This window comes from Hylobates moloch, unplaced genomic scaffold (genome assembly GCF_009828535.3).
Source record: "Hylobates moloch isolate HMO894 unplaced genomic scaffold, HMol_V3 SCAFFOLD_4, whole genome shotgun sequence".
In the NCBI taxonomy this organism is placed as follows: domain Eukaryota; kingdom Metazoa; phylum Chordata; class Mammalia; order Primates; family Hylobatidae; genus Hylobates; species Hylobates moloch.
The window spans coordinates 83,830,952-83,843,751 of record NW_026652279.1 but is presented as its reverse complement, the minus strand read 5'-3'; the positions used below and the strand labels follow the sequence as shown (position 1 = coordinate 83,843,751).

Below are 12,800 nucleotides of genomic sequence, written 5' to 3'. Positions count from 1 at the left end.
CCTTTTCCTTTTCTCTCTATCTAAAACTACACATTTATATTCCATTTTACCACTTTCAAGATGATGGTTCATGCACGCATTCCAGGCTTCTCCTTCCTGTGCTCCAGTTCTGCATTATTAAGAGTCTGGTGAATGTCTCCCCTGAATGTCATAGGCACCTCAAACTCATCATGCTTAAAACTGAACTAATGACTTTTCACTTAAACTGTCTCTTACTCTACTAATTTCATTCCTGGTTTTTCTAAAAGAAGCTCCATTTCCTTGGTAATGAAATCTTGGAACCATCCTTGACTCACTGCTTTTTATTGTCTCCCTTAGACAATCAGTTCTCCAGTCCTAACAATTTACCTTTGAAATACTTTTGGCATCTTTCTCTTTCTCTATATTCCTCCTGCTGTGACCTTAGTTTAGTCTTTAATTACCACATACTTAATAAATTAGTAGTATTCTCTCTATTGGTCTCATTTCTTATAGAGTCACCCCTCTCTAATACATTTTAACACCTTCCCTAAATATTTTTTAAATACTTCACTTTGTTTTTAAATTACTTCACTTGGTGATATTATTTCACTGCTCAATAACAACAGATAGCAATTATGGAGGGCTTACAGTGTATCAGGCGAGGTTCTAAGCAGTCCTGAGTTCTAAATGGATAGACTTAATTAATCCTCACAATAATCCTATGAGGTAGCTAGTATTATCATTTAACTGTAAAGAACACTGAGCCTGCTGGAGTTCAGCAACTCATCCAAGATCACACAGCTTATGAGCTGTAAGTTCAGGAATCCAAGGTTGCCCTCTCCCACTCCTCAATGCAGGATGTGGGGTTGACTGTGTGTGGGGAGTTGGGGGGCAGCACCTAGGCTCTTAACCGCTACACTGTAATGTCTTTTGTGAGTGACTGAGTGAAGTTCAGACTCACTAAGTTGGCTTTCAACTCTCTGGCTTCCAAATGGCTTTTAATTTTCAGAAATACCAAACACAAAACCAGTGTAATGGCTTATGTCCTGTTCATAATTCTCATACATATGCACTGGGTCTTCGGTCTGCATAGTTCTGTTTATATTACTCCCTTGACTCCCATCATCCTTTCCTTCTTCTTCAACCATGCTTTCCTTCTTCAACCAAGCCGAAAGTCTTCCATATAAAAACCTTTCATCACCTTTCAACACTTACTTAAGCACTAGAGGGTCTATCTCACCCAAGGGTGACCCTTATCTCCTGGCTACCAATTGCATTTACCTTGTTTCATTTATATTTTACTTATTATACATTGGGTAATATTCAGAACATTGATGTTTACGTGTTATCTCTCCTACTAGGTCGTAATTTCTGCATGCATTAAAGCTGTAATAAATAGCAGTAAAATGATTGAAATGACTTCAAAATATTTTCTGTTTGTCATTTTTAAAAATGTAAAAACTCACTTGAAGAAATAGAAAGAAACAGTAACTTTCTCCCCAGACACCAGATAGTCTCAGATTATGCCACAGTTTCTGGGTTTTAATTACTATTCAAAGTTCAAGTACAGTTATCACAAGAATGGAGATTTTCCCAGTAGCTCTGACTCCGAATAAACAGGAAGTATAGTATCAGAAATCTGGCATGAGAATCTGGTCTTGTGAAACTTCTCATCCTAAGTACTTGAAACTTTTCATGTCTTTTGCTAAATCTTCACAAGTGTGCCCGTAATTCTATATTACTTGACTAGTTTGAACTCTAGAATATTAGTGCCAAAACCATATACAGAACAGATGAAAGCTAGATATTACAAGACTAAAAGCTGTTGCAACAAAATCTTCCTGACAAATAGAGCTGTCAGTTTGTGTGGTTACAGGGAGAAACAGAGTGGGACTATGAAGTGCTAAAGTATTGTAGGACTGCATTTGCCTCTTTTAGTTACTCCAAATGCAAATTGCTCTTGCCCTTGGAAAAGTGGTATAGTTGGAGGATATAGTTACAGTAAAACAAATTTGGACTCATTTTTTTCTATGAACCTCAAGTTTAACCAAACTAAACCCCCTTTATCAGAGATTCCATGAAAGGTCATATTGTTTTATTTCTTTATTATGGCCATGAACTTCCTAATTAAATTCAGAATCATAGCAAGAGCTCCCTAGCTTGTGAAAATCTAAATTTGCTGACATCTCAATGTCTTAAGTACTCAGCCAGCTGTTAGTCTTGCATCCTATGAATGCTTTCGTGAGTTGGAGCTTCTTAGTCCTTCCCCTACTTCTGACTTTGAATCAGCACAATGGGCAACTTTTACATTTTATGATTTGTATAGCAATCCAGGCACATTGTAGGGGTCAGTAATTCTTGCTGGCTATGCCACTTTAGAAGTATACTGTCTAAAACTAGTAGTTTTAGTAGAAGAACATATTGTCAAGGGGAATAGGTGCACTCCCTCTTCCTGTACATGGGATTCAAAGGCTCCTGTTCTGACATTAGATGATTCAGGTGTTGTGCCCCATACTAGTTGCTTTAACCTGTGATCTGAATTTTTCTCTGTGCTTGTGTTCCTGTTTTGATATTCTTCTAACCTAGAATTCTAAGTTAAAAGACATAAAGTGGAAGGAATGAAAAGGTACAAATAAAGGGCTTGGAAGGTTTCAGAGGAGGGAAAGATGAACTTGGGTGAAGATGGAAGTTAGAGAAGACTTTATAAAAGAATTAAGGTCAAGACCAAGAAAGATGTGAGCGGATAGTGTACTCTGAAGACACAAGCCAGTGTTTGATTTAACTTTAGGTATTTAGTGAACTGAAGGGATAATCAGCATAATACCTTCCAGGAAGATATTTCAGGCCAACTTTAAGCACACATAAATTCACACACCTCATAAAACTGCTTTAGGTGTTAGCTACTAGCCAAGAGAACATTTTCTTTGTCATCCACCAACATAAAAATAGCACTCATCTTTGGGGTGCACTCTGAACAGCATTGAAAGTTTTTAAGCAAAAACTTCCCCCAAACAACAACAGCAACAACAACAACAACAACAACAAAAAACTGAAAAAACCCTCTACAAATCCTCCATAATGATAATATAAGTGAACATTACATTACCTAAGAAAAATTTGCAAAGCACCTACATTTTTGCTACATCTTTCATTAACATTGATTTTTTTTCTTAGATAGTTCAAAAGATTATAAAATACAGTCTATACTTTAAATTTCTAAACTATAATTGAACTCAGCTGAAATAAATGCCTTCCAAGTGAGGTATGTGTAGAACTTCCTTTGAATACTTAAAGACTCAACAGTTTACTAGATAGAATATAATGACCAATGAAAATAAAAACTGTGTGTTTCCAATGATTTACATCATCAAATGTAAAAGGTTTTCTAGCTACAGTCACCTAGCTGTCTAAACCTCCTTCAAGGTTATTGGATGCAGATCTTTTGGGGAAAGTGTTGACCAGAGGACACTGGAGTGACCTTGAGCTCTGACTGCTAGGAATAAGAGAAGACAAAGTTTGATGATGAATCTTGTTTGGGAGAGATGACTAAACCACCTACATTCCTGATTAAAATAAAGAGACAGAACAGAAGACTGAACAAAAGGTTGAGAGTCTAGGAGAAATGGTATAGCAGGCAGAGTCAAGTTGAGTTGTGCAATATAGGTTTGTGAACTGAGCCAACGGGTCTGAAGATATTGCTGTTGGATACCTATGACGTGGCTTTTTCTGGGTTTGGGCACATGGGGTAAAAAACCAGAGAAATCACTAATGATAAGAAAAGCTGAGCAACTGACCCTGTCATCTCCAGGCCTTCTCTGGTCAGACCAACTCCTTTAAAAACATCACCTTAATTAACTAATTTAAAACTCTCCATTATCTGACATTGACAGTCCTCATTGCTGTCACCTTGTGTCTTTTAATATCCGTTCACTTAACTATTTATACAGTTCTTACATTTTTGAGAATTTAACCCCCCTCTTTGCCATATTCCTCCTTCTTTAACCAGAACAAGCAGCTCTTCCTTTGAACTGGCCATCCTAGGTGGGCTTTGGTAATCCTTGGTGCTATCATAAAATCTTATGTTGTGGGTCTCAAGTTTTAGTGTCCATGAGAATCAGATAGAAAGTATTGAATATAGAATCCTCAGATTCCCACCCAGTCTGCACAAATCAGAATTTCTGAATGCAGAACAGAGAATTTCATTGTAGCGATTGCCTTGGTGCTTCTAATGCACATAAATGACTGAAAACATGCCTCTGTGGTTATCATATTTATGGTGATTATCTTTGTCTCAAACACAATTTTACAGAACAGTCAGTGTTTTGGTCAAATTTTTGTGTGTCTTTGGTATCTACTCCAAAGTCTGAAACACATCACACGCTACCATGTGTTTATTTAACTAGCTCATGAATACTTCATGTAGTAACAGTGAACCAGAGTGGGGAAAAAGAATACCCAACCGGTTTAGGATTTGAATTGCTACTCTCTACCAAAGTAGGCGTCATTTTATTTTTGTTTTTTACAGATAGGATATTTCAAAAGGGTAGTTATTCCTGGTAATACTTTATCAATAACTAACAGGTGAATAATTTAAACATAGTATATATGGCATTAGACTACTTATTTGAAGGAAACTATTCAAAATGTATGAACTTAGGCCAAAAGGCAGAGGATTAAAGGGCAGAGAAAAGTGAGTTGCTCATCCTACCACATGACTTTTATGTTTATTTCTGCCATTCAGAGCCCCTGAGAATTATGAAGACTTTGTAAATCATACTACTTCTACCTCTTATCTTTCTGTACTTTCCTTCTATTTCTCCTCACAGATTATTTCATTTTCTCTTCTCCCCTATCCTCTAGCTCTTTCTTTATTCCTAATTCTCTCTTATAGAATTACAATCATAGCCACAAATTTTTTTTCATAAACTTGGAGGTATAATTTGCATAAAGTTGAATGTATCCATTTAAAGTGTACAGTTCAATGAGTTTTGACAATTACCTGTGCCCATGTAACCATCACTGCAACCAAGGTACAGGACATTTTCATAACCCCCATCATTCTCTCATGATCCTTTGCAACATTCTTCTCTCCGACCCCATCTGCCCCTGGCAAACACTGGTCTGCTTTCTGTTGTCATAGATTAGTTTTGTCTTTTCTAGAATTTCATATAAATGGAATCACACAGTTTATACTTTTTTATATTTGCTGCTATCATTCAGCATCATGGTTTTAAGATTCATTTATGTTGTTGTATGTATCAGTAGTCCATTTTTATTTTTAAATTCCATTGTACGAATATATCACAAATTGTTTATTCATTTGCCTGCTGTTCGCATTTGGGTCGTTTCCAGTTTTTGGCTAAGACAAATAAAGCTGCTATGAACTTTTGTGTCTCAGTCTTTGTGTGGACATATGTTTTAATTTTTCTGAGGTAATCACCCAGGAGTTGATTTCCTGGGTAGATGATAAGTACTTGTTTAACTTTATAAGAAACTGGCAATTCATTTCCAAAGTAGTTGTGTCATTTGTACATTTCCATTAGTAAAGTAGGAAAGTTGTAGTTTTTCCACATTCCTGTCAACACTTGGTATTGTCAGTCTTTATAATTTTAGTCATTCTAGTGGATTTGCAGTGATATTTCATGGTGATTTTATTCTGCATTTCTCTGATGTCTAATGATATTGAGCATCTTTTCATGTGCTTATTGGACAGCTGTATAATTTTTTAAGTGGTCTGTTTCAATCTTGTCCATTTAAATTGTATTTAATTTAATAATCTTATTATGAGGTACAAGAGTTATTTATATATCAACAACATATAATTTGTTTCTAATTCAAAAGTGCTATTTTTCTGTTCAACTAAAGTGGACGAGTCCTTGATTTAATTCAACAATTCCTGTACTGTGGCTTACATCTAACTCAAGCACAGTCACTAGCCAGCTGGAAAATCCATCATGAAGCCAGAAATTGCTATAAACTGTTACATGATAATTATCTAATACTTTTGTAAAAGACCCAAGCCTAGGGTAAATATTAGTAATATGATCAAGAGAAAAACAGCAGTCAATGGGTAGCTGAGTGATTCCATAAACAATCTCCTATAGCAAATAGAAATGGAATTTGATCAACTATAAAAGCTAGATTAATTTCTGCAGTTAAATTGGCAAACCATATGATAACATTGAAGCGTATGTCAAAATAAGCACATATACACCTGGGGTGAGAATGGTCTCCCTCAGTCTTCTCAGAGTAAAAAACTGACGCCACTAAGATGTCTCAGATTCTCACCACCAATGTCGAGATACAGTAGATTCTTGATATTCGTGGTAGTTATGTTCTATAAAGTTGCTGAAAACATTGAAATAGTGCAAACAGTGAATTAACTCTTAGAGAAAATATATATAAATCAAATATCATATTTAATCTTAAAAACTCATCCTGGTGGATTCTACTCTCTTTATTTTACAAAAGAGATAAGGAGATTGAGAAGTGCCAAGTGACATGCCTGTGTTGCCAAACTAACAGGTACCAGAGTTGGGATTCAAACCCCATCCACCTGGCCCCAGGGCTGGAGCTTCTCACATTACCTGGCACTGCCCTGACTGCCTTGTGTTTTCTGGTCATCTCTGTATGGGAGCAGAAACATGAAGGCAGCACATTGCCTTGCTCTACCTCAGCTGCAAACCAGCGCTTTGGACAACTCAAATTTTTCACTGCTCTGTGCATGTCCACAAATTAACACAAAATCTCTGGGAATATTGATTTGGGAGTTACAAATAAAATTTAACAAGTAGGGTGAATTCATGGTTACTGAATCTGTGAACAAGAATTGATTTTACATATGAGAACATAAAAGCATGCATTCACACACATTCATTCACAAAAGCACATGCAGTTTCTGCATAGGTGGAAGAGGAGCGGGCAGGATGGTAACGAGCAATGGCCACTGATCTGTTTTCACTCTGATTCTGAATTGGAAACCAACGAGATTCTTTGATTATTTTCAGGTCTCTGATTTACGTCATGGTTGTGTCTATATGGCTAGTTGACTTTCTATGGTCAAAATGAAGTAACCTATTGGTTAACAGAGCTACAAAATCTGGGTCATGTAAATATCTAATCATTTTTACTCATTCATAATATAGCCTCACATCTCAAATTAAACAAATGTTGATAGATTTTGTCAGTAATATTTATAAAGTCTGAATCACAAAACATAGAAGAGTTCCATCAGCTATTATATCTTTGCTTTTGCCGTTTCTTCATTTGAGCTCATCAAAGGTCTGTGTAAGATGATTCCAGCTATTTCCAGGGCTCAGTTTGAGAGATGAAGTAATGACATTTGGCAGAAACATTAAAGCTATGCTAACTTCATACAACTGTTAACAACCAGAATATTACTCTAGACAACTTAGACCTAGGAAGCAATTGGCAGGAGTCAGCAAATCACAAAAAAGGAGCAGGTGGAACATTTTTAAGGTGGAAAATCATTTAGGTATAAAGTCTATCACCTTAGGTTGTTCCTCTCAGCCTTAATACTTTTGGAACAGAGAATTATTTGGAGCAAACCTTTTTTCACCAAGTTTCAATTCTTTCTAGAATATGCTGGCTAATTCGTTTTACAATGTAAATACTTTCATGTTCACACCATAACTTAATAGCAAAAAAATTTTATGATTAATTTTTCTTTATCTTATTATAGTGTTTATGTTTTGAATAAGAATTAATTTTACTAATTGTATCTGCTAATGAACATGTATCTTAAAATACATTTGTATTTGCAGTTTGATCTGTATTAAGCTTACATATTTTTGGATTTGCAATGTATAAAATATTTAATTTCAGGTTTGTTTATGGAATCTTTGGTAATTTAAAATAAGCTGTAAATATTTTAAAAACACCAGAGTTACCATTCCTACTGAAACTATTCCAAAAAATTGAAAAGGAGGGACTCCTCCCCCAACTCATGCTATGAGGCCAGCATCATCCTGATACCAAAACCTGGCACAGATATAACAAAAAAAGAAACTTCAGGCCAATATCTTTGTTAAGCATTCATGCAAAAATCCTCAACAAAATACTGGCAAACCGAATCCAGCAGCACATCAAAAAGCTTGTCCACTACGATCAAGTAGGCTTCATCCCTAGAATGCAAGGTTGGTTTAACATATGCAAATCAATAAATGTGATTCATCACATAAGCAGAACTAAAGAAAAAAACTACTTGATTATCTCATTAGATACAAAAAAAAGGCTTTTGATAACATTCAACATCACTTCATGTTAAAAACTCTCAATAAACTAGGTATTGAAAGAACATACCTCAAAATAATAAGGGCCGTATATCACAAACCCAAACCAATATACCAAATGGGCAAAAGCTGGAAGCATTCCTCTTGAAAACCAGCACAAGACAAGGTTGTACTCTCCCACTACTCCTGCTTAACACAGTGTGGGAAGGTCTGGCCAGGGAAATCAGGCAAGAGAAAGAAATAAAGTGTATTCAAATAGGAAAAGAGGAAGTGAAACTATCTTTGTTTGCAGATGACATGATTTTACATCTAGAAAACCCCATTGTCTCAGCTCAAAAGTTTCTTAAGCTGATAAGTAACTTCAGCTAAGTCTCAGGATACAAAATCAATGTGCAAAAATCACTAGCATTCCTATACACCAACAACAGTCAAGCTGAGAGCCAAATCATGAATGAACTCCTATTCACAATTGCTACAAAGAAAATAAAAGACCTAGGAATACAGCTAACAAGGGAAGTGAAGGAGCTCTTCTAGGAGAACTACAAACCACTGCTAAAACAAATCAGAAATGACACACACAAAAAATTGAAAAACATTCCATGCTCATGGATAGGAAGAATCAATTTTGGTAAAATGGCGATTCTGCCCAAAGCAGTTTATAGATTCAGTGCTATTCTCATTAAACTACCATTGACATTCTTCTCAGAACTAGAAAAAGACTACTTAAAAATTCATATAGAACAAAAAAAGAGCCCAAATAGCCAAGGCAATCCTAAGCAAAAAGAACAAAGCGAGAGGCATCACCCCTACCCAACTTCAAACTATAGTACAGGGATACAGTTATCAAAACAGCATGGTACTGGTACGAGAACAGACATATAGAGTAATGGAACAGAATAGAGAACGCAGAAATAAGATCACACACCTACAGCTAGGGAATCATTCACTGTTTGATTGAAGGAATTGAGACTTTGCTGAAATTGCTTATCAGCTTAAGTTTTTGACCTTCCATAAACCTGACAAAAACAAGCACTGGGGAAATGATTACCTATTTAATAAATGGTGCTGGGAGACTTGGTTAGCCATATGCAGAAAATTGAAACTGGACCACTTCCTTACACCATATACAAAAATCAACTCAAGATGGATTAAAGACTTAAATGTAAAACCCCAAACTATAAAAACCCTAGAAGAAAACGTAGGCCATACCATCAGGACATAGGCACAGGCAAATATTTCACGATGAAGATGCCAAAAACATTTGCAACAAAAGCAAAAATTGACAAATGGAATCTAATTAAATTAAAGTGTTTCCACACAGCAAAAGAAACTATCAACAGAGTAAACAGACAGCATACAGAATGGGAAAAAATTTTGCAAACTATGGATGTGACAAAGGTCTAGCATCTATCAGGAGCTTAGATTTACAAAGGTCTAATAGCCAGCATCTACAAGGAACTTAAAGAGATTTACAAGAAAAAACCAAACAACCCCATTAACAAGTGGGCAAAGGACACAAACAAGCACTTCTCAAAAGGAGCCATACATGCAGCCAGCAAACATATGAAAAAAGGCTCAACATCACTGATCATTAGATAAATGCAAATCAAAACCACAATGAGATACCACCTCACACCAGTCAGAATGGCTATTATTAAAAAGTCAAAAAATAAAAGATGCTGGCAAGGTTGAGGAGAAAAAGAACACTTTCACACTGTTGGTGGGAGTGTAAATTAGTTCAACCATTGCGGAAGACAGTGTGGCAATTCCTCAAAGACCTAGAGCCAGAAATGCCATTTGACCCAGCAATTCCATTACTTGGTATATACCCAAAGGAATGTAAATCATTCTATTATAGAGATAACATGCATGTTTATGTTCACTGCAGCAATATTAACAGTAGCAAAGACATGGAATCAAACCAAATGCCCATCAATGATAGGCTGGACAAAGAAAATGTGGTGTGGTACAAAGAAAATATGTATCACACCATGGAATACTATGAAGCTATAAAAAAGAATGAGATCATGTCCTTTACAGGGACATGGATGGAGCTGGAAGCCATTATCCTTAACAAACTAACACAGGAACAGAAAACCAAATACCGCATGTTCTCACTTATAAGTGGAAACTAAGTGATGGGAACACATGGACACACAGATCAGGAAAAATAACTGATGGTCACTAGGCTTAATACCTGCATGATGAAATAATCTGTACAACATACCCCATGACACACAGTTGCATATGTAACAAACCTGCACTTCCTGCACATGTACCCCTGAACTTAAAAGTTAAAATAAAATAAAATATCAAATCTTTAATAACAGTGAACCCAGTCATATTTATGTTTTAGAAAGATAGTTTTGGTAATATTATGCAGAATGGATTAGAAAGAGGAAAGGTTGGGACAGGAAGACCCATTTAAAGTTTGGGGCTAAACCGCATACAGAGAGAATGTTTATAAGATACAGAGGAGAGAAATATAAAAAAAGTTCCTGCTAGATCACTTGTTGCTGTAGGTTAGTCCAGGCCACACAGAAGGAATGTAACAGTGTATGAGTGACAATCTGGAGTCCTTGGCACATATATTTCTACTTTATTTTGTCATGGGCCACCTTGATATTGACCCCCATTTGTTATATTCTTCTACTGGTTCCCCTACCTAGTTCTGGTCTACTTTGCTTCCTCCCCTGTGACTGCTGTCCTTAAACTCTGATGAGCATCCTCTGATTATAGCTGAAAGAGAAAAAGGGAATTTATTAGGAAGGTACACGGTGCCTTGCAGAAGTTAAGGGCAGGCGGGTACTGGACCCAGTCACTAAAAATGCAGAAGGATCCTCATTTACTAGAACATGTGCATTTCTGACATTCTTCTTTCTTTGTCTTTGCAGAATGGATTCCTCTGCTTTGCTGGAGGAAGTATGGTAGGTGGAAGATGCCAAACCACAGCACCCAAGCTTCACATGTGTCTAATAGGTCTAGTTACATCAAAAAGACTAACTTCCCTCAGGCCTAATCTTAACTAATTGTCTCAGTCTGGATCAAGTGCCCAAGTCTGTTCCAACCAACAGCGGTCAATGGAATGGGTCCCATTGTACAAGCATGAGTCATCAGAGCTCAATATGGAGACATGTTCATGGGGCAGAGGGAGAAGGAGTGCTATGTTTTGTACATAGATGCTGGGCTGGCAACACGATGGCTTACGGTCATCACACACTGGTATACCCCTGATCTCCTATACCTAACTGTCAATTCTCATTTAGATGGATTGCCAACCATTAAAACCTTACTAGTTATTTATCTGAGCATTTATGAAATAATATATTTTTATTAGGAGAATTACATATTGTATAACATATAACAGGAGTATTATATATGACAAAGCAGAAATATTTTTAGTAATAAGAAAAAGGATACTTGGACTTTAACAACTGAGACAACATCTTAGTCTTTCCACTCCAGACTGTACAGGAAATTCCTCATCAAATTTCTGAAAACCATTCTCAGACATTATCCATTTTTTATAGTTCTGTCATCTCTTAGTCTTCAAACAGCAGGGATGTCCTTTTCTATAAAACCATATGCTTTTGTTGGAATAGTGAGCTAGAAATGGAAATTAATTCCAACTGGTGATTCTATGCTTTCCTGTAACTAAAACTAATTGAAAATAAGACTTATCTGACCACACGATCCTAAAGTAATATAGAAATTTCTTACAGTTACTAGTGCACTATAGGTTGGCCATGCTGCAAAGTTAAGTACAAATGACTGATGTATTGTTTTGTCACCTCAGAGTCAACAATAATTGCTGACATTTATAAAGTATTTTTTATTGCAAAATATGGCTATCTTTTCTGTTGCTCAAAATGAGTAGGCTTTTGTTCATGATTGTATCCTTTATTCTTAGAGCAGTGCCAGACATGTAATAGGCCCTCAATATTTCCGAATAAATCATTGAAAAGTATTTGGCAAGAAGGAGTCTTATTATAGTGATGTCACTTAATTCATTGAATTCTATGGTAGGTAGTCTCCAAAGATGCCTGCCATCATTTCCTTCCTTCAGGTACATACATATTCTTTCATCCGACAAGAGGTCAAATCTATTTCTTCTACCTTTGTCTTTAGGCTGGTCTTGAAATTTTCTTTGACCAATTTAATTTGGAGAAAGTCAACACCCTTCCATGCTAAAAATTCTCAATAAACTAGGTATTGATGGAATGCAACTCAAAACAATAAAAGCTATTTATGACAAACCCACAGACAATATCATAGTGAATGGACAGAAGCTGGAAGCATTCCCTTTGAAAATCAGCACAAGACAAGGATGCCCTCTCTCACCACTCCTATTCAACATAGTATTGGAAGTTCTGGCCAGGACAATCAGGCAAGAGAAAGAAATAAAGGATATTCAAATAGGAAGAGAGAAAGTCAAATTGTCTCTGTTTGCAGATGACATGACTGTATATTTAGAAAACCCCATCATCTCAGCACAAAATCTCAAGCTGATAAGCAACTTCAGCAAAGTCTCAGGGTACAAAATCAATGTGCAAAAATCACAAGCATTCTTATTCACCAACAATAGAT

At 36.2% G+C, this 12,800-nt stretch overlaps 1 long non-coding RNA gene across 1 annotated transcript in view; it reads left to right on the top strand.

Annotated features, from left to right (window-relative positions):
- Positions 1-12,160, top strand: part of LOC131383274 (uncharacterized) — a 64,732-nt gene extending 52,572 nt beyond the window's left edge. Inside the window, exon 4 of the long non-coding RNA XR_009213173.1 lies at positions 11,108-12,160. This is a non-coding gene — a long non-coding RNA (uncharacterized LOC131383274). The remainder of the gene's footprint in view (positions 1-11,107) is intronic.
- Positions 12,161-12,800: the final 640 nt, after the last annotated feature.